Genomic DNA, 23,107 nt, shown 5'->3' on the forward strand with positions numbered 1-23,107 from the left:
CCCTCACACGCACGCTCCCCCTAAAGCGTTGCCGTACCCTCACCTGGACCCTAAACAGTCCCCGTCCCCTAACCCTAAACCTAGCCCGAACCCTAACCCTAACCCTTCCCCGAAGCCTGACCCTCACCCGTCCCCTAATCCTAACCCGTACGCCAACACTAACCCGCGCCCTCACACGCACGCTCCCCCTAAAGCGTTGCCGTACCCTCACCTGGACCCTAAACCGTCCCCGTCCCCTAACCCTAACCCTAGCCCGAACCCTAACCCTAACCCTTCCCCGAAGCCTGACCCTCACCCGTCCCCTAATCCTAACCCGTATGCTAAAACTAACCCGCGCCCTCACACGCACGCTCCCCCTAAAGCGTTGCCGTACCCTCACCTGGACCCTAAACCGTCCCCGTCCCCTAAACCTAACCCTAGCCCGAACCCTAACACTAACCCTTCCCCGAAGCCTGACCCTCACCCGTACCCTAATCCTAACCCGTATGCTAACACTAACCCGCCCCTCACACGCACGCTCCCCCTAAATCGTTGCCGTACCCTCACCTGGACCCTAAACCGTCCCCGTCCCCTAACCCTAACCCTAGCCCGAACCCTAACCCTAACCCTTCCCCGAAGCCTGACCCTCACCCGTCCCCTAATCCTAACCCGTACGCTAACACTAACCCGCGCCCTCACACGCACGCTCCCCCTAAAGTGTTGCCGTACCCTCACCTGGACCCTAAACCGTCCCCGTCCCCTAACCCTAACCCTAGCCGAACCTTAACCCTAACCCTTCCCCGAAGCCTGACCCTCACCCGTCCCCTAATCCTAAGCCGTACGTTAACACTAAACCGCGCCCTCACACGCACACTCCCCCTAAAGCGTTGCCGTACCCTCACCTGGACCCGAAACCGTCCCCGTCCCCTAACCCTAACCCTAGCCCGAACCTTAACCCTAACCCTTCCCCGAAGCCTGACCCTCACCCGTCCCCTAATCCTAACCCGTACGCTAACACTAACCCGCGCCCTCAGACGCACGCTCCCCCTAAAGCGTTGCTGTACCCTCACCTGGACCCTAAACCGTCCCCGTCCCCTAACCCTAACCCTAGCCCGAACCCTAAACCTAACCCTTCCCCGAAGCCTGACCCTCACCCGTCCCCTAATCCTAACCCGTACGCTAACACTAACCCGCGCCCTCACATGCACGCTCCCCCTAAAGCGTTGCCGTACCCTCACCTGGACCCTAAACCGTCCCCGTCCCCTAACCCTAACCCTAGCCCGAACCCTAACCCTAACCCTTCCCCGAAGCCTGACCCTCACCCGTCCCCTAATCCTAACCCGTACGCTAACACTAACCCGCGCCCTCACATGCACGCTCCCCCTAAAGGGTTGCCGTACCCTCACCTGGACCCTAAACCGTCCCCGTCCCCTAACCCTAACCCTAGCCCGAACCCTAAACCTAACACTTCCCCGAAGCCTGACCCTCACCCGTCCCCTAATCCTAACCCGTACGCTAACACTAACCCGTGCACTCACACGCACGCTTCCCCTAAAGCGTTGCCGTACCCTCACCTGGACCCTAAACCGTCCCCGTCCCGTAACCCTAACCGTAGCCCGAACCCTAACCCTAACCCTTCCCCGAAGCCTAACCCTCACCCGTCCCCTAATCCTAACCCGTACGCTAACACTAACCCGCGCCCTCACACGCACGCTCCCCCTAAAGTGTTGCCGTACCCTCACCTGGACCCTAAACCGTCCCCGTCCCCTAACCCTAACCCTAGCCCGAACCATAACCCTAAACCTTCCCCGAAGCCTGACTCTCACCCGTCCCCTAATCCTAACCCGTACGCTAACACTAACCCGTGCCCTCACACGCACGCTCCCCCTAAAGCGTTGCCGTACCCTCACCTGGACCCTAAACCGTCCCCATCCCCTAACCCTAACCCTAGCCCGAACCCTAACCCTAACCCTTCCCCGAAGCCTGACAATCACCCGTCCCCTAATCCTAACCCGTACGCTAACACTAACCCGCGCCCTCACACGCACGCTCCCCCTAAAGTGTTGCCGTACCCTCACCTGGACCCTAAACCGTCCCCGTCCCCTAACCCTAACCCTAGCCGAACCTTAACCCTAACCCTTCCCCGAAGCCTGACCCTCACCCGTCCCCTAATCCTAAGCCGTACGTTAACACTAAACCGCGCCCTCACACGCACGCTCCCCCTAAAGCGTTGCCGTACCCTCACCTGGACCCTAAACCGTCCCCGTCCCCTAACCCTAACCCTAGCCCGTACCCTAACCCTAACCCTTCCCCGAAGCCTGACCCTCACCCGTCCCCTAATCCTAACCCGTACGCTAACACTAACCCGCGCCCTCACACGCACGCTCCCCCTAAAGCGTTGCCGTTCCCTCACCTGGACCCTAAACCGTCCCCGTACCCTAACCCTAACCCTAGCCCGAACCCTAACCCTAACCCTTCCCTGAAGCCTGACCCTCACCCGTCCCCTAATCCTAAGCCGTACGCTAACACTAACGCGCGCCCTCACACGCACGCTCCCCCTAAAGCGTTGCCGTACCCTCACCTGGACCCTAAACCGTCCCCGTCCCCTAACCCAAACCCTAGCCGAACCCTAACCCTAACCCTTCCCCGAAGCCTGACCCTCTCCCGTCCCCTAATCCTAACCCGTACGCTAACACTAACCCGCGCCCTCACACGCACGCTCCCCCTAAAGCGTTGCCGTACCCTCACCTGGACCCTAAACCGTCCCCATCCCCTAACCCTAACCCTAGACCGAACCCTAACCCTAACCCTTCCCCGAAGCCTGACCCTCACCCGTCCCCTAATCCTAACACGTACGCTAACACTAACCAGCGCCCACACACGCACGCTCCCCCTAAAGCGTTGTCGTACCATCACCTGGACCCTAAACCGTCCCCGTCCCCTAACCCTAACCCTAGCCCGAACCCTAACCCTAACCCTTCCCCGAAGCCTGACCCTCACCCGTCCCCTAATCCTAACCCGTACGCTAACACTAACCTGCGCCCTCACACGCACGCTCCCCCTAAAGGGTTGCCGTACCTTCACCTGGACCCTAAACCGTCCCAGTCCCCTAACCCTAACCCTAGCCCGAACCCTAACCCTAACCCTTCCCCGAAGCCTGACCCTCACCAGTCCCCTAATCCTAACCCGTACGCCAACACTAACCCGCGCCCTCACACGCACCCTCCCCCTAAAGCGTTGCCGTACCCTCACCTGGACCCTAAACCGTCCCCGTCCCCTAACCCTAACCCTAGCCCGAACCCTAACCCTAACACTTCCCCTAAGCCTGACCCTCACCCGTCCCCTAATACTGACCCGTACGCTAACACTAACCCGTGCACTCACACGCACGCTCCCCCTAAAGCGTTGCCGTACCCTCACCTGGACCCTAAACCGTCCCCGTCCTGTAACCCTACCCGTAGCCCGAACCCTAACCCTAACCCTTCCCCGAAGCCTAACCCTCACCCGTCCCCGAATCCTAACCCGTACGCTAACACTAACCCGCGCCCTCACACGCACGCTCCCCCTAAAGCGTTGCCGTACCATCACCTGCACCCTAAACCGTCCCCGTCCCCTAACCCTAACCCTAGGCCGAACCCTAACCCTAACCCTTCCCCGAAGCCTGACCCTCACCCGTCCCCTAATCCTAAGCCGTACGCTAACACTAACCCGCGCCCTCACACGCACGCTCCCCCTAAAGCGTTGCCGTACCCTCACCTGGACCCTAAACCATCCCCTTACCCTAACCCTAACCCTAGCCCGAACCCTAACCCTAACCCTTCCCTGAAGCCTGACCCTCACCCGTCCCCTAATCCTAAGCCGTACGCTAACACTAACGCGCGCCCTCACACGCACGCTCCCCCTAAAGCGTTGCCGTACCCTCACCTGGACCCTAAACCGTCCCCGTCCCCTAACCCTAAACCTAGCCCGAACCCTAACCCTAACCCTTCCCCGAAGCCTGACCCTCACCCGTCCCCTAATCCTAACCCGTACGCCAACACTAACCCGCGCCCTCACACGCACGCTCCCCCTAAAGCGTTGCCGTACCCTCACCTGGACCCTAAACCGTCCCCGTCCCCTAACCCAAACCCTAGCCGGACCCTAACCCTAAACCTTCCCCGAAGCCTGACCCTCTCCGGTCCCCTAATCCTAACCCGTACGCTAACACTAACCCGCGCCCTCACACGCACGCTCCCCCTAAAGCGTTGCCGTACCCTCACCTGCACCCTAAACCGTCCCCATCCCCTAACCCTAACCCTAGCCCGAACCCTAACCCTAACCCTTCCCGAAGCCTGACCCTCACCCGTCCCCTAATCCTAACCCGTACCCTAACACTAACCCGCGCCCTCACACGCACGCTCCCCCTAAAGCGTTGCCGTCCCCTCACCTGGACCCTAAACCGTCCCCGTCCCCTCACCCTAACCCTAGCAGAACCCTAAACCTAACCCTTCCCCGAAGCCTGACCCTCACCCGTCCCCTAATCCTAACCCGTACTCTAACACTAACCCACGCCCTCACACGCACGCTCCCCCTAAAGCGTTGCCGTACCCTCACCTGGACCCTAAACCGTCCCCGTCCCCTAACCCTAACCCTAGCCCGAACCCTAACCCTAACCCTTCCCCGAAGACTGACCCTCACCCGTACCCTAATCCTAACCCGTACGCTAACACTAACCCGCCCCTCACACGCACGCTCCCCCTAAAGCGTTGCCGTACCCTCACCTGGACCCTAAACCGTCCCCGTCCCCTAACCCTAACCCTAGGCCGAACCCTAACCCTAACCCTTCCCCGAAGCCTGACCCTCACCCGTCCCCTAATCCTAACCCGTACGTTAACACTAACCCGCGCCCTCACACGCACGCTCCCCCTAAAGCGTTGCCGTACCCTCACCTGGACCCTAAACCGTCCCCGTACCCTAACCCTAACCCTAGCCTGAACCCTAACCCTAACCCTTCCCTGAAGCCTGACCCTCACCCGTCCCCTAATCCTAAGCCGTACGCTAACTCTAACGCGCGCCCTCACACGCACGCTCCCCCTAAAGCGTTGCCGTACCCTCACCTGGACCCTAAACAGTCCCCGTCCCCTAACCCTAAACCTAGCCCGAACCCTAACCCTAACCCTTCCCCGAAGCCTGACCCTCACCCGTCCCCTAATCCTAACCCGTACGCCAACACTAACCCGCGACCTCACACGCACGCTCCCCCTAAAGCGTTGCCGTACCCTCACCTGGACCCTAAACCGTCCCCGTCCCCTAACCCAAACCCTAGCCGAACCCTAACCCTAACCCTTCCCCGAACCCTGACCCTCTCCCGTCCCCTAATCCTAACCCGTACGCTAACACTAACCCGCGCCCTCACACGCACGCTCCCCCTAAAGCGTTGCCGTACCCTCACCTGGACCCTAAACCGTCCACATCCCCTAACCCTAACCCTAGCCCGAACCCTAACCCTAACCCTTCCCCGAAGCCTGACCCTCACCCGTCCCCTAATCCTAACCCGTACGCTAACACTAACCCGCGCCCTCACACGCACGCTCCCCCTAAAGCGTTGCCGTCCCCTCACCTGGACCCTAAACCGTCCCCGTCCCCTAACCCTAACCCTAGCAGAACCCTAAACCTAACCCTTCCCCGAAGCCTGACCCTCACCCGTCCCCTAATCCTAACCCGTACGCTAACACTAACCCGCGCCCTCACACGCACGCTCCCCCTAAAGAGTTGCTGTACCCTCACCTGGACCCTAAACCGTCCCCGTCCCCTAACCCTAACCCTAGCCCGAACCCTAACCCTAACCCTTCCCCGAAGCCTGACCCTCACCCGTCCCCTAATCCTAACCCGTATGCTAAAACTAACCCGCGCCCTCACACGCACGCTCCCCCTAAAGCGTTGCCGTACCCTCACCTGGACCCTAAACCGTCCCCGTCCCCTAAACCTAACCCTAGCCCGAACCCTAACACTAACCCTTCCCCGAAGCCTGACCCTCACCCGTACCCTAATCCTAACCCGTACGCTAACACTAACCCGCCCCTCACACGCACGCTCCCCCTAAATCGTTGCCGTACCCTCACCTGGACCCTAAACCGTCCCCGTCCCCTAAGCCTAACCCTAGCCCGAACCCTAACCCTAACCCTTCCCCGAAGCCTGACCCTCACCCGTCCCCTAATCCTAACCCGTACGCTAACACTAACCCACGCCCTCACACGCACGCTCCCCCTAAAGTGTTGCCGTACCCTCACCTGGACCCTAAACCGTCCCCGTCCCCTAACCCTAACCCTAGCCGAACCTTAACCCTAACCCTTCCCCGAAGCCTGACCCTCACCCGTCCCCTAATCCTAAGCCGTACGTTAACACTAAACCGCGCCCTCACACGCACGCTCCCCCTAAAGCGTTGCCGTACCCTCACCTGGACCCTAAACCGTCCCCGTCCCCTAACCCTAACCCTAGCCCGAACCCTAACCCTAACCCTTCCCCGAAGCCTGACCCTCACCCGTCCCCTAATCCTAACCCGTACGCTAACACTAACCCGCGCCCTCACACGCACGCTGCCCCTAAAGTGTTGCAGTTCCCTCACCTGGACCCTAAACCGTCCCCATCCCCTAACCCTAACCCTAGCCGAACCTTAACCCTAACCCTTCCCCGAAGCCTGACCCTCACCCGTCCCCTAATCCTAAGCCGTACGTTAACACTAAACCGCGCCCTCACACGCACGCTCCCCCTAAAGCGTTGCCGTACCCTCAACTGGACCCGAAACCGTCCCCGTCCCCTAACCCTAACCCTAGCCCGAACCTTAACCCTAACCCTTCCCCGAAGCCTGACCCTCACCCGTCCCCTAATCCTAACCCGTACGCTAACACTAACCCGCGCCCTCAGACGCACGCTCCCCCTAAAGCGTTGCTGTACCCTCACCTGGACCCTAAACCGTCCCCGTCCCCTAACCCTAACCCTAGCCCGAACCCTAAACCTAACCCTTCCCCGAAGCCTGACCCTCACCCGTCCCCTAATCCTAACCCGTACGCTAACACTAACCCGCGCCCTCACACGCACGCTCCCCCTAAAGCGTTGCCGTACCCTCACCTGGACCCTAAACCGTCCCCGTCCCCTAACCCTAACCCTAGCCCGAACCCTAACCCTAACCCTTCCCCGAAGCCTGACCCTCACCCGTCCCCTAATCCTAACCCGTACGCTAACACTAACCTGCGCCCTCACACGCACGCTCCCCCTAAAGGGTTGCCGTACCTTCACCTGGACCCTAAACCGTCCCCGTCCCCTAACCCTAACCCTAGCCCGAACCCTAACCCTAACCCTTCCCCGAAGCCTGACCCTCACCCGTCCCCTAATCCTAACCCGTACGCCAACACTAACCCGCGCCCTCACACGCACCCTCCCCCTAAAGCGTTGCCGTACCCTCACCTGGACCCTAAACCGTCCCCGTCCCCTAACCCTAACCCTAGCCCGAACCCTAACCCTAACCCTTCCCCGAAGCCTGACCCTCACCCGTCCCCTAATCCTAACCCGTACGCTAACACTAACCCGCGCCCTCACACGCACGCTCCCCCTAAAGCGTTGCCGTTCCCTCACCTGGACCCTAAACCGTCCCCGTACCCAAACCCTAACCCTAGCCCGAACCCTAACCCTAACCCTTCCCTGAAGCCTGACCCTCACCCGTCCCCTAATCCTAAGCCGTACGCTAACACTAACGCGCGCCCTCACACGCACGCTCCCCCTAAAGCGTTGCCGTACCCTCACCTGGACCCTAAACCGTCCCCGTCCCCTAACCCTAAACCTAGCCCGAACCCTAACCCTAACCCTTCCCCGAAGCCTGACCCTCACCCGTCCCCTAATCCTAACCCGTACGCCAACACTAACCCGCGCCCTCACACGCACGCTCCCCCTAAAGCGTTGCCGTACCCTCACCTGGACCCTAAACCGTCCCCGTCCCCTAACCCAAACCCTAGCCGAACCCTAACCCTAACCCTTCCCCGAACCCTGACCCTCTCCCGTCCCCTAATCCTAACCCGTACGCTAACACTAACCCGCGCCCTCACACGCACGCTCCCCCTAAAGCGTTGCCGTACCCTCACCTGGACCCTAAACCGTCCCCATCCCCTAACCCTAACCCTAGCCCGAACCCTAAACCTAACCCTTCCCCGAAGCCTGACCCTCACCCGTCCCCTAATCCTAACCCGTACGCTAACACTAACCCGCGCCCTCACACGCACGCTCCCCCTAAAGCGTTGCTGTACCCTCACCTGGACCCTAAACCGTCCCCGTCCCCTAACCCTAACCCTAGCCCGAACCCTAACCCTAACCCTTCCCCGAAGCCTGACCCTCACCCGTCCCCTAATCCTAACCCGTATGCTAAAACTAACCCGCGCCCTCACACGCACGCTCCCCCTAAAGCGTTGCCGTACCCTCACCTGGACCCTAAACCGTCCCCGTCCCCTAAACCTAACCCTAGCCCGAACCCTAACACTAACCCTTCCCCGAAGCCTGACCCTCACCCGTACCCTAATCCTAACCCGTACGCTAACACTAACCCGCCCCTCACACGCACGCTCCCCCTAAATCGTTGCCGTACCCTCACCTGGACCCTAAACCGTCCCCGTCCCCTAACCCTAACCCTAGCCCGAACCCTAACCCTAACCCTTCCCCGAAGCCTGACCCTCACCCGTCCCCTAATCCTAACCCGTACGCTAACACTAACCCGCGCCCTCACACGCACGCTCCCCCTAAAGTGTTGCCGTACCCTCACCTGGACCCTAAACCGTCCCCGTCCCCTAACCCTAACCCTAGCCGAACCTTAACCCTAACCCTTCCCCGAAGCCTGACCCTCACCCGTCCCCTAATCCTAAGCCGTACGTTAACACTAAACCGCGCCCTCACACGCACGCTCCCCCTAAAGCGTTGCCGTACCCTCACCTGGACCCTAAACAGTCCCCGTCCCCTAACCCTAACCCTAGCCCGAACCCTAACCCTAACACTTCCCCGAAGCCTGACCCTCACCCGTCCCCTAACCCTAACCCGTACGCTAACACTAACCCGCGCCCTCACACGCACGCTGCCCCTAAAGTGTTGCAGTTCCCTCACCTGGACCCTAAACCGTCCCCATCCCCTAACCCTAACCCTAGCCGAACCTTAACCCTAACCCTTCCCCGAAGCCTGACCCTCACCCGTCCCCTAATCCTAAGCCGTACGTTAACACTAAACCGCGCCCTCACACGCACGCTCCCCCTAAAGCGTTGCCGTACCCTCAACTGGACCCGAAACCGTCCCCGTCCCCGTCCCCTAACCCTAGCCCGAACCTTAACCCTAACCCTTCCCCGAAGCCTGACCCTCACCCGTCCCCTAATCCTAACCCGTACGCTAACACTAACCCGCGCCCTCAGACGCACGCTCCCCCTAAAGCGTTGCTGTACCCTCACCTGGACCCTAAACCGTCCCCGTCCCCTAACCCTAACCCTAGCCCGAACCCTAAACCTAACCCTTCCCCGAAGCCTGACCCTCACCCGTCCCCTAATCCTAACCCGTACGCTAACACTAACCCGCGCCCTCACACGCACGCTCCCCCTAAAGCGTTGCCGTACCCTCACCTGGACCCTAAACCGTCCCCGTCCCCTAACCCTAACCCTAGCCCGAACCCTAACCCTAACCCTTCCCCGAAGCCTGACCCTCACCCGTCCCCTAATCCTAACCCGTACGCTAACACTAACCTGCGCCCTCACACGCACGCTCCCCCTAAAGGGTTGCCGTACCTTCACCTGGACCCTAAACCGTCCCCGTCCCCTAACCCTAACCCTAGCCCGAACCCTAACCCTAACCCTTCCCCGAAGCCTGACCCTCACCCGTCCCCTAATCCTAACCCGTACGCCAACACTAACCCGCGCCCTCACACGCACCCTCCCCCTAAAGCGTTGCCGTACCCTCACCTGGACCCTAAACCGTCCCCGTCCCCTAACCCTAACCCTAGCCCGAACCCTAACCCTAACACTTCCCCGAAGCCTGACCCTCACCCGTCCCCTAATCCTAACCCGTACGCTAACACTAACCCGTGCACTCACACGCACGCTCCCCCTAAAGCGTTGCCGTACCCTCACCTGGACCCTAAACCGTCCCCGTCCCGTAACCCTAACCGTAGCCCGAACCCTAACCCTAACCCTTCCCCGAAGCCTAACCCTCACCCGTCCCCTAATCCTAACCCGTACGCTAACACTAACCCGCGCCCTCACACGCACGCTCCCCCTAAAGCGTTGCCGTACCCTCACCTGGAACCTAAACCGTCCCCGTCCCCTAACCCTAACCCTAGCCCGAACCATAACCCTAAACCTTCCCCGAAGCCTGACCCTCACCCGTCCCCTAATCCTAACCCGTACGCTAACACTAACCCGTGCCCTCACACGCACGCTCCCCCTAAAGCGTTGCCGTACCCTCACCTGGACCCTAAACCGTCCCCATCCCCTAACCCTAACCCTAGCCCGAACCCTAACCCTAACCCTTCCCCGAAGCCTGACAATCACCCGTCCCCTAATCCTAACCCGTACGCTAACACTAACCCGCGCCCTCACACGCACGCTCCCCCTAAAGTGTTGCCGTACCCTCACCTGGACCCTAAACCGTCCCCGTCCCCTAACCCTAACCCTAGCCGAACCTTAACCCTAACCCTTCCCCGAAGCCTGACCCTCACCCGTCCCCTAATCCTAAGCCGTACGTTAACACTAAACCGCGCCCTCACACGCACGCTCCCCCTAAAGCGTTGCCGTACCCTCACCTGGACCCTAAACCGTCCCCGTCCCCTAACCCTAACCCTAGCCCGAACCCTAACCCTAACCCTTCCCCGAAGCCTGACCCTCACCCGTCCCCTAATCCTAACCCGTACGCTAACACTAACCCGCGCCCTCACACGCACGCTCCCCCTAAAGCGTTGCCGTTCCCTCACCTGGACCCTAAACCGTCCCCGTACCCTAACCCTAACCCTAGCCCGAACCCTAACCCTAACCCTTCCCTGAAGCCTGACCCTCACCCGTCCCCTAATCCTAAGCCGTACGCTAACACTAACGCGCGCCCTCACACGCACGCTCCCCCTAAAGCGTTGCCGTACCCTCACCTGGACCCTAAACCGTCCCCGTCCCCTAACCCTAAACCTAGCCCGAACCCTAACCCTAACCCTTCCCCGAAGCCTGACCCTCACCCGTCCCCTAATCCTAACCCGTACGCCAACACTAACCCGCGCCCTCACACGCACGCTCCCCCTAAAGCGTTGCCGTACCCTCACCTGGACCCTAAACCGTCCCCGTCCCCTAACCCAAACCCTAGCCGAACCCTAACCCTAACCCTTCCCCGAAGCCTGACCCTCACCCGTCCCCTAATCCTACCCCGTACGCTAACACTAACCCGCGCCCTCACATGCACGCTCCCCCTAAAGCGTTGCCGTACCCTCACCTGTACCCTAAACCGTCCCCGTCCCCTAACCCTAACCCTAGCCCGAACCCTAACCCTAACCCTTCCCCGAAGCCTGACCCTCACCTGTCCCCTAATCCTAACCCGTACGCCAACACTAACCCGCCCCCTCACACGCACGCTCCCCCTAAAGCGTTGCCGTTCCCCCACCTGGACTCTAAACCGTCCCCGTCCCCTAACCCTAACCCTAGCCGAACCCTAACCCTAACACTTCCCCGAAGCCTGACCCTCACCCGTCCCCTAATCCTAAGCCGTACGCTAACACTAACCCGCGCCCTCACACGCACGCTCCCCCTAAAGCGTTGCCGTACCCTCACCTGGACCCTAAACAGTCCCCGTCCCCTAACCCTAACCCTAGCCCGAACCCTAACCCTAACCCTTCCCCGAAGCCTGACCCTCACCCGTCCCCTAATCCTAACCCGTACGCTAACACTAACCCGCGCCCTCACACGCACGCTCCCCCTAAAGCGTTGCCGTTCCCTCACCTGGACCGTAAACCGTCCCCGTCCCCCAACCCTAACCCTAGCCCGAACCCTAACCCTAACACTTCCCCGAAGCCTGACCCTCACCCTTCCCCTAATCCTAACCCGTACGCTAACACTAACCCGCGCCCTCACATGCACGCTCCCCCTAAAGCGTTGCCGTACCCTCACCTGGACCGTAAACCGTCCCCGTCCCCTAACCCTAACCCTAGCCCGAACCCTAACCCTAACACTTCCCCGAAGCCTGACCCTCACCCTTCCCCTAATCCTAACCCGTACGCTAACACTAACCCGCGCCCTCACATGCACGCTCCCCCTAAAGCGTTGCCATACCCTCACCTGGACCCTAAACAGTCCCCGTCCCCTAACCCTATCCCTAGCCCGAACCGTAACCCTAAACCTTCCCTGAAGCCTGACCCTCACCCGTCCCCTAATCCTAACCCGTACGCTAACACTAACCCGCGCCCTCACACGCACGCTCCCCCTAAAGCGTTGCTGTACCCTCACCTGGACCCTAAACCGTCCCCGTCCCCTAACCCTAACCCTAGCCCGAACTCTAACCCTAACCCTTCCCCGAAGCCTGACCCTCACCCGTACCCTAATCCTAACCCGTACGCTAACACTAACCTGCCCCTCACACGCACGCTCCCCCTAAATCGTTGCCGTACCCTCACCTGGACCCTAAACCGTCCCCGTCCCCTAACCCTAACCCTAGCCCGAACCCTAACCCTAACCCTTCCCCGAAGCCTGACCCTCACCCGTCCCCTAATCCTAACCCGTACGCTAACACTAACCCGCGCCCTCACACGCACGCTCCCCCTAAAGTGTTGCCGTACCCTCACCTGGACCCTAAACCGTCCCCGTCCCCTAACCCTAACCCTCGCCGAACCTTAACCCTAACCCTTCCCCGAAGCCTGACCCTCACCCGTCCCCTAATCCTAAGCCGTACGTTAACACTAAACCGCGCCCTCACACGCACGCTCCCCCTAAAGCGTTGCCGTACCCTCACCTGGACCCTAAACCGTCCCCGTCCCCTAACCCTAACCCTAGCCCGAACCCTAACCCTAACCATTCCCCGAAGCCTGACCCTCACCCGTCCCCTAATTCTAACCCGTACTCTAACACTAACCCGCGCCCTCACACGCACGCTCCCCCTAAAGCGTTGCCGTTCCCTCACCTGGACCCTAAACCGTCCCCGTACCCTAACCCTAACCCTAGCCCGAACCCTAACCCTAACCCTTCCCTGAAGCCTGACCCTCACCCGTCCCCTAATCCTAAGCCGTATGCTAACACTAACGCGCGCCCTCACACGCACGCTCCCCCTAAAGCGTTGCCGTACCCTCACCTGGACCCTAAACCGTCCCCGTCCCCTAACCCTAAACCTAGCCCGAACCCTAACCCTAACCCTTCCCCGAAGCCTGACCCTCACCCGTCCCCTAATCCTAACCCGTACGCCAACACTAACCCGCGCCCTCACAGGCACGCTCCCCCTAAAGCGTTGCCGTACCCTCACCTGGACCCTAAACCGTCCCCGTCCCCTAACCCTAACCCTAGACCGAACCCTAACCCTAACCCTGCCCCGAAGCCTGACCCTCACCCGTCCCCTAATCCTAACCCGTACGCTAACACTAACCCGCGCCCTCACACGCACGCTCACCCTAAAGCGTTGCCGTACCCTCACCTGGACCCTAAACCGTCCCCGTCCCCTAACCCTAACCCTAGCCCGAACCCTTACCCTAACCCTTCCCCGAAGCCTGACCCTCACCCGTCCCCTAATCCTAATCAGTACGCTAACACTAACCCGCGCCCTCACACGCACGCTCCCCCTAAAGCGTTGCCGTACCCTCACCTGGACCCTATACCGTCCCCGGTCCTAACCCTAACCCTAGCCCGAACCCTAACCCTAACCCTTCCCCGAAGCCTGACCCTCACCCGTCCCCTAATCCTAACCCGTACGCTAACACTACCCCGCGCCCTCACACGCACGCTTCCCCTAAAGCGTTGCCGTACCCTCACCTGGACCCTAAACCGTCCCCGTCCCCTAACCCTAACCCTAACCCTTCCCCGAAGCCTGACCCACACCCGTCCCCTAATCCTAACCCGTACGCTAACACTAACCCGCGCCCTCACACGCACGCTCCCCCTAAAGCGTTGCCGTACCCTCACCTGGACCCTAAACCGTCCCCGTCCCTTAACCCTAACCCTAGCCCGAACCCTAACCCTAATCCTTCCCCGAAGCCTGACCCTCACACGTCCCCTAATCCTAACCCGTACGCTAACACTAACCCGCGCCCTCACACGCACGCTCCCCCTAAAGCGTTGCCGTACCCTCACCTGGACCCTAAACCGTCCCCGTTCACTTACCCTAACCCTAGCCCGAACCCTAACCCTAACACTTCCCCGAAGCCTGACCCTCACACGTCCCCTAATCCTGACCCGTACGCTAACACTAACCCGCGCCCTCACACGCACGCTCCCCCTAAAGCGTTGCCGTAACCTCACCTGGACACTAAACCGTCCCCGTCCCCTAACCCTAACCCTAGCCCGAACCCTAACCCTAACCCTTCCCCGAAGCCTGACCCTCTCCCGTCCCCTAATCCTAACCCGTACGCTAACACTAACCCGCACCCTCACACGCACGCTCCCCCTAAAGCGTTGCCGTACCCTCACCTGGACCCTAAACCGTCCCCGTCCGCTTACCCTAACCCTAGCCCGAACCCTAACCCTAACACTTCCCCGAAGCCTGACCCTCACACGTCCCCTAATCCTGACCCGTACGCTAACACTAACCCGCGCCCTCACACGCACGCTCCCCCTAAAGCGTTGCCGTAACCTCACCTGGACACTAAACCGTCCACGTCCCCTAACCCTAACCCTAGCCCGAACCCTAACCCTAACCCTTCCCCGAAGCCTGACCCTCTCCCGTCCCCTAATCCTAACCCGTACGCTAACACTAACCTGCGCCCTAACACGCACGCTCCCCCTAAAGCGTTGCCGTACCCTCACCTGGACCCTAAACCGTCCCCGTCCCCTAACCCTAACCCTAGCCCGAACCCTAACCCTAACCGTTCCGCGAAGCCTGACCCTCACCTGTCCCCTAATCCTAACCCGTACGCTAACACTAACCCGCGCCCTCACATGCACGCTCCCCCTAAAGCGTTGCCGTACCCTCACCTGGACCCTAAACCGTCCCCGTCCCCTAACCCTAACCCTAGCCCGAACCCTAACCCTAACCCTTCCCCGAAGCCTGACCCTCACCCGTCCCCTAATCCTAACCCGTACGCTAACACTAACCCGCGCCCTCACACGCACGCTCCCCCTAAAGCGTTGCCGTACCCTCACCTGGACCCTAAACCGTCCCCGTCCCCTAACCCTAACCCTAGCCCGAACCCTTACCCTAACCCTTCCCCGAAGCCTGACCCTCACCCGTCCCCTAATCCTAACCCGTACGCTAACACTAACCCGCGCCCTCACACGCACGCTCCCCCTAAAGCGTTGCCGTCCCCTCACCTGGACCCTAAACCGTCCCCGTCCCCTAACCCTAACCCTCGCCCGAACCCTAACCCTAACCCTTCCCCGAAGCCTGACCCTCACCCGTCCCCTAATCCTAACCCGTACGCTAACACTAACCCGCGCCCTCACAAGCACGCTCCCCCTAAAGCGTTGCCGTACCCTCACCTGGACCCTAAACCGTCCCCGGTCCTAACCCTAACCCTAGCCCGAACCCTAACCCTAACCCTTCCCTGAAGCCTGACCCTCACCCGTCCCCTAATCCTAACCCGTGCGCTAACACTAACCCGCGCCCTCACACGCACGCTCCCCCTAAAGCGTTGCCGTACCCTCGCCTGGACCCTAAACCGTCCCCATCCCCTAACCCTAACCCTAGCCCGAACCCTAACCCTAACCCTTCCCCGAAGCATGACCCTCACACGTCCCCTAATCCTAACCCGTACGCTAACACTAACCCGCGCCCTCACACGCACGCTCCCCCTAAAGCGTTGCCGTACCCTCACCTGGACCCTAAACCGTCCCCGTCCCCTAACCCTAACCCTAGACCGAACCCTAACCCTAACCCTTCCCCGAAGCCTGACCCTCACCCGTCCCCTAATCCTAACCCGTACGCTAACACTAACCCGCGCCCTCACACGCACGCTCCCCCTAAAGCGTTGCAGTACCCTCACCTGGACCCTAAACCGTCCCCGGTCCTAACCCTAACCCTAGCCCGAACCCTAACCCTAACCCTTCCCCGAAGCCTGACCCTCACCCGTCCCCTAATCCTAACCCGTACGCTAACACTAACCCGCGCCCTCACACGCACGCTCCCCCTAAAGCGTTGCAGTTCCCTCACCTGGACCCTAAACCGTCCCCGGTCCTAACCCTAACCCTAGCCCGAACCCTAACCCTAACCCTTCCCCGAAGCCTGACCCTCACCCGTCCCCTAATCCTAACCTGTACGCTAACACTAACCCGCACCCTCACACGCACGCTCCCCCTAAAGCGTTGCCGTACCCTCACCTGGACCCTAAACCGTCCCCGTCCCCTAACCCTACCCCTAGCCCGAACCCTAGCCCTAACCCTTCCCCGAAGCCTGACCCTCACCCGTCCCCTAATCCTAACCCGTACGCTAACACTAACCCGCGCCCTCACACGCACGCTCCCCCTAAAGCGTTCCCGTACCCTCACCTGGACCCTAAACCGTTCCCGGTCCTAACCCTAACCCTAGCCCGAACCCTAACCCTAACCCTTCCCCGAAGCCTGACCCTCACCCGTCCCCTAATCCTAACCCGTACGCTAACACTAACCCACGCCCTCACACGCACGCTCCCCCTAAAGCGTTGCCGTACCCTCACCTGGACCCTAAACCGTCCCCATCCCCTAACCCTAACCCTAGCCCGAACCCTAACCCTAACCCTTCCCCGAAGCCTGACCCTCACACGTCCCCTAATCCTAACCCGTACGCTAACACTAACCCGCGCCCTCACACTCACGCTCCCCCTAAAGCGTTGCCGTAGCCTCACCTGGACCCTAAACAGTCCCCGTCCCCTAACCCTTACCCTAGCCCGAACCCTAACCCTAACCCTTCCCCGAAGCCTGACCCTCACACGTCCCCTAATCCTCACCCGTACGCTAACACTAACTCGTGCCCTCACACGCTCGCTCTGCCTAAAGCGTTGCCGTACCCTCACCTGGACCCTAAACGGTCCCCGTCCCCTAACCCTAACCCTAGCCCGAACCCTTAACCTAACACTTCCCCGAAGCCTGACCCTCACCCGTCCCCTAATCCTAACCCGTACGGTAAAACTAACCCACGCCCTCACACGCACGCTCCCCCTAAAGCGTTGCCGTACCCTCACCTGGACCCTAAACCGTCCCCGTTCCCTAACCCTAACCCTAGCCTGAACCCTAACCCTAACCCTTCCCCGAAGCCTGACCCTCACCCGTCCCCTAATCCTAAGCCGTACGCTAACACTAACGCGCGCCCTCACACGCACGCTCCCCCTAAAGCGTTGCCGTACCCTCACCTGGAACATAAACCGTCCCCGTCCCCTAACCCTAACCCTAGCCCGAACCCTAACCCTAACCCTGCCCCGAAGCCTGACCCTCACCCGTCCCCTAATCCTAACCCGTACGCTAACACTAACCCGCGCCCTCACACGCACGCTCCCCCTAAAGTGTTGCCGTACCCTCACCTGGACCCTAAACCGTCCCCGTCCCCTAACCCTAACCCTAGCCCGAACCCTAACCCTAACCCTTCCCCGAAGCCTGACCCTCCCCCGTCCCCTAATCCTAACCCGTACGCTAACACTAACCCGCGCCCTCACACGCACGCTCCCCGTAAAGCGTTGCGGTACCCTCACATGGACCCTAAACCGTCCCCGGTCCTAACCCTAACCCTAGCCCGAACCCTAACCCTAACCCTTCCCCGAAGCCTGACCCTCACCCGTCCCCTAATCCTAACCATTACGCTAACACTACCCCGCGCCCTCACACGCACGCTTCCCCTAAAGCGTTGCCGTACCCTCACCTGGACCCTAAACCGTCCCCGTCCCCTAACCCTAACCCTAACCCTTCCCCGAAGCCTGACCCTCACCCGTCCCCTAATCCTAACCCGTACGCTAACACTAACCCACGCCCTCACACGCACGCTCCCCCTAAAGCGTTGCCGTACCCTCACCTGGACCCTAAACCGTCCCCATCCCTTAACCCTAACCCTAGCCCGAACCCTAACCCTAATCCTTCCCCGAAGCCTGACCCTCACACGTCCCCTAATCCTAACCCGTACGCTAACACTAACCCGCACCCTCACACGCACGCTCCCCCTAAAGCGTTGCCGTACCCTCACCTGGACCCTAAACCGTCCCCGGTCCTAACCCTAACCCTAGCCCGAACCCTAACCCTAACCCTTCCCCGAAGCCTGACCCTCACCCGTCCCCTAATCCTAAGCCGTACGCTAACTCTAACGCGCGCCCTCACACGCACGCTCCCCCTAAAGCGTTGCCGTACCCTCACCTGGACCCTAAACAGTCCCCGTCCCCTAACCCTAAACCTAGCCCGAACCCTAACCCTAACCCTTCCCCGAAGCCTGACCCTCACCCGTCCCCTAATCCTAACCCGTACGCCAACACTAACCCGCGCCCTCACACGCACGCTCCCCCTAAAGCGTTGCCGTACCCTCACCTGGACCCTAAACCGTCCCCGTCCCCTAACCCAAACCCTAGCCGAACCCTAACCCTAACCCTTCCCCGAAACCTGACACTCTCCCGTCCCCTAATCCTAACCCGTACGCTAACACTAACCCGCGCCCTCACACGCACGCTCCCCCTAAAGCGTTGCCGTACCCTCACCTGGACCCTAAACCGTCCCCATCCCCTAACCCTAACCCTAGCCCGAACCCTAACCCTAACCCTTCCCCGAAGCCTGACCCTCACCCGTCCCCTAATCCTAACCCGTACGCTAACACTAACCCGCGCCCTCACACGCACGCTCCCCCTAAAGCGTTGCCGTCCCCTCACCTGGACCCTAAACCGTCCCCGTCCCCTAAACCTAACCCTAGCAGAACCCTAAACCTAACCCTTCCCCGAAGCCTGACCCTCACCCGTCCCCTAATCCTAACCCGTACGCTAACACTAACCCGCGCCCTCACACGCACGCTCCCCCTAAAGCGTTGCTGTACCCTCACCTGAACCCTAAACCGTCCCCGTCCCCTAACCCTAACCCTAGCCCGAACCCTAACCCTAACCCTTCCCCGAAGCCTGACCCTCACCCGTCCCCTAATCCTAACCCGTATGCTAAAACTAACCCGCGCCCTCACACGCACGCTCCCCCTAAAGCATTGCCGTACCCTCACCTGGACCCTAAACCGTCCCCGTCCCCTAAACCTAACCCTAGCCCGAACCCTAACACTAACCCTTCCCCGAAGCCTGACCCTCACCCGTACCCTAATCCTAACCCGTACGCTAACACTAACCCGCCCCTCACACGCACGCTCCCCCTAAAGCGTTGCCGTACCCTCACCTGGACCCTAAACCGTCCCCGTCCCCTAACCCTAACCATAGCCCGAATCCTAACCCTAACCCTTCCCCGAAGCCTGACCCTCACCCGTCCCCTAATCCTAACCCGTACGCTAACACTAACCCGCGCCCTCACACGCACGCTCCCCCTAAAGCGTTGCCGTTCCCTCACCTGGACCCTAAACCGTCCCCGTACCCTAACCCTAACCCTAGCCCGAACCCTAACCCTAACCCTTCCCTGAAGCCTGACCCTCACCCGTCCCCTAATCCTAAGCCGTACGCTAACACTAACGCGCGCCCTCACACGCACGCTCCCCCTAAAACGTTGCCGTACCCTCACCTGGACCCTAAACCGTCCCCGTCCCCTAACCCTAAACCTAGCCCGAACCCTAACCCTAACACTTCCCCGAAGCCTGACCCTCACCCGTCCCCTAATCCTAACCCGTACGCCAACACTAACCCGCGCCCTCACACGCACGCTCCCCCTAAAGCGTTGCCGTACCCTCAACTGGACCCTAAACCGTCCCCGTCCCCTAACCCAAACCCTAGCCGAACCCTAACCCTAACCCTTCCCCGAAGCCTGACCCTCTCCCGTCCCCTAATCCTAACCCGTACGCTAACACTAACCCGCGCCCTCACACGCACGCTCCCCCTAAAGCGTTGCCGTCCCCTCACCTGGACCCTAAACCGTCCCCGTCCCCTAACCCTTACCCTAGCAGAACCCTAAACCTAACCCTTCCCCGAAGCCTGACCCTCACCCGTCCCCTAATCCTAACCCGTACGCTAACACTAACCCGCGCCCTCACACGCACGCTCCCCCTAAAGCGTTGCCGTACCCTCACCTGGACCCTAAACCGTCCCCGTCCCCTAACCCTAACCCTAGCCCGAACCCTAACCCTAACCCTTCCCCGAAGCCTGACCCTCACCCGTCCCCTAATCCTAACCCGTATGCTAAAACTAACCCGCGCCCTCACACGCACGCTCCCCCTAAAGCGTTGCCGTACCCTCACCTGGACCCTAAACCGTCCCCGTCCCCTAAACCTAACCCTAGCCCGAACCCTAACACTAACCCTTCCCCGAAGCCTGACCCTCACCCGTACCCTAATCCTAACCCGTACGCTAACACTAACCCGCCCCTCACACGCACGCTCCCCCTAAATCGTTGCCGTACCCTCACCTGGACCCTAAACCGTCCCCGTCCCCTAACCCTATCCCTAGCCCGAACCGTAACCCTAAACCTTCCCTGAAGCCTGACCCTCACCCGTCCCCTAATCCTAACCCGTACGCTAACACTAACCCGCGCCCTCACACGCACGCTCCCCCTAAAGCGTTGCTGTACCCTCACCTGGACCCTAAACCGTCCCCGTCCCCTAACCCTAACCCTAGCCCGAACCCTAACCCTAACCCTTCCCCGAAGCCTGACCCTCACCCGTCCCCTAATCCTAACCCGTATGCTAAAACTAACCCGCGCCCTCACACGCACGCTCCCCCTAAAGCGTTGCCGTACCCTCACCTGGACCCTAAACCGTCCCCGTCCCCTAAACCTAACCCTAGCCCGAACCCTAACACTAACCCTTCCCCGAAGCCTGACCCTCACCCGTACCCTAATCCTAACCCGTACGCTAACACTAACCCGCCCCTCACACGCACACTCCCCCTAAATCGTTGCCGTACCCTCACCTGGACCCTAAACCGTCCCCGTCCCCTAACCCTAACCCTAGCCCGAACCCTAACCCTAACCCTTCCCCGAAGCCTGACCCTCACCCGTCCCCTAATCCTAACCCGTACGCTAACACTAACCCGCGCCCTCACACGCACGCTCCCCCTAAAGTGTTGCCGTACCCTCACCTGGACCCTAAACCGTCCCCGTCCCCTAACCCTAACCCTAGCCGAACCTTAACCCTAACCCTTCCCCGAAGCCTGACCCTCACCCGTCCCCTAATCCTAAGCCGTACGTTAACACTAAACCGCGCCCACACACGCACGCTCCCCCTAAAGCGTTGCCGTACCCTCACCTGGACCCTAAACCGTCCCCGTCCCCTAACCCTAACCCTAGCCCGAACCCTAACCCTAACCCTTCCCCGAAGCCTGACCCTCACCCGTCCCCTAATCCTAACCCGTACGCTAACACTAACCCGCGCCCTCACACGCACGCTCCCCCTAAAGCGTTGCCGTTCCCTCACCTGGACCCTAAACCGTCCCCGTACCCTAACCCTAACCCTAGCCCGAACCCTAACCCTAACCCTTCCCTGAAGCCTGACCCTCACCCGTCCCCTAATCCTAAGCCGTACGCTAACACTAACGCGCGCCCTCACATGCACGCTCCCCCTAAAGCGTTGCCGTACCCTCACCTGGACCCTAAACCGTCCCCGTCCCCTAACCCTAAACCTAGCCCGAACCCTAACCTTAACCCTTCCCCGAAGCCTGACCCTCACCCGTCCCCTAATCCTAACCCGTACGCCAACACTAACCCGCGCCCTCACACGCACGCTCCCCCTAAAGCGTTGCCGTACCCTCACCTGGACCCTAAACCGTCCCCGTCCCCTAACCCAAACCCTAGCCGAACCCTAACCCTAACCCTTCCCCGAAGCCTGACCCTCTCCCGTCCCCTAATCCTAACCCGTACGCTAACACTAACCCGCGCCCTCACACGCACGCTCCCCCTAAAGCGTTGCCGTCCCCTCACCTGGACCCTAAACCGTCCCTGTCCCCTAACCCTAACCCTAGCAGAACCCTAAACCTAACCCTTCCCGGAAGCCTGACCCTCACCCGTCCCCTAATCCTAACCCGTACGCTAACACTAACCCGCGCCCTCACACGGACGCTACCCCTAAAGCGTTGCCGTACCCTCACCTGGACCCTAAACCGTCCCCGTCCCCTAACCCTAACCCTAGCCCGAACCCTAACCCTAACCCTTCCCCGAAGCCTGACCCTCACCCGTCCCCTAATCCTAACCCGTATGCTAAAACTAACCCGCGCCCTCACACGCACGCTCCCCCTAAAGCGTTGCCGTACCCTCACCTGGACCCTAAACCGTCCCCGTCCCCTAAACCTAACCCTAGCCCGAACACTAACACTAACCCTTCCCCGAAGCCTGACCCTCACCCGTACCCTAATCCTAACCCGTACGCTAACACTAACCCGCCCCTCACACGCACGCTCCCCCTAAATCGTTGCCGTACCCTCACCTGGACCCTAAACCGTCCCCGTCCCCTAACCCTAACCCTAGCCCGAACCCTAACCCTAACCCTTCCCCGAAGCCTGACCCTCACCCGTCCCCTAATTCTAACCCGTACGCTAACACTAACCCGCGCCCTCACACGCACGCTCCCCCTAAAGTGTTGCCGTACCCTCACCTGGACCCTAAACCGTCCCCGTCCCCTAACCCTAACCCTAGCCGAACCTTAACCCTAACCCTTCCCCGAAGCCTGACCCTCACCCGTCCCCTAATCCTAAGCCGTACGTTAACACTAAACCGCGCCCGCACACGCACACTCACCCTAAAGCGTTGCCGTACCCTCAACTGGACCCGAAACCGTCCCCGTCCCCTAACCCTAACCCTAGCCCGAACCTTAACCCTAACCCTTCCCCGAAGCCTGACCCTCACCCGTCCCCTAATCCTAACCCGTACGCTAACACTAACCCGCG

The sequence above is a fragment of the Delphinus delphis genome, chromosome 3, assembly GCF_949987515.2.
Source record: "Delphinus delphis chromosome 3, mDelDel1.2, whole genome shotgun sequence".
NCBI classification, from domain to species: domain Eukaryota; kingdom Metazoa; phylum Chordata; class Mammalia; order Artiodactyla; family Delphinidae; genus Delphinus; species Delphinus delphis.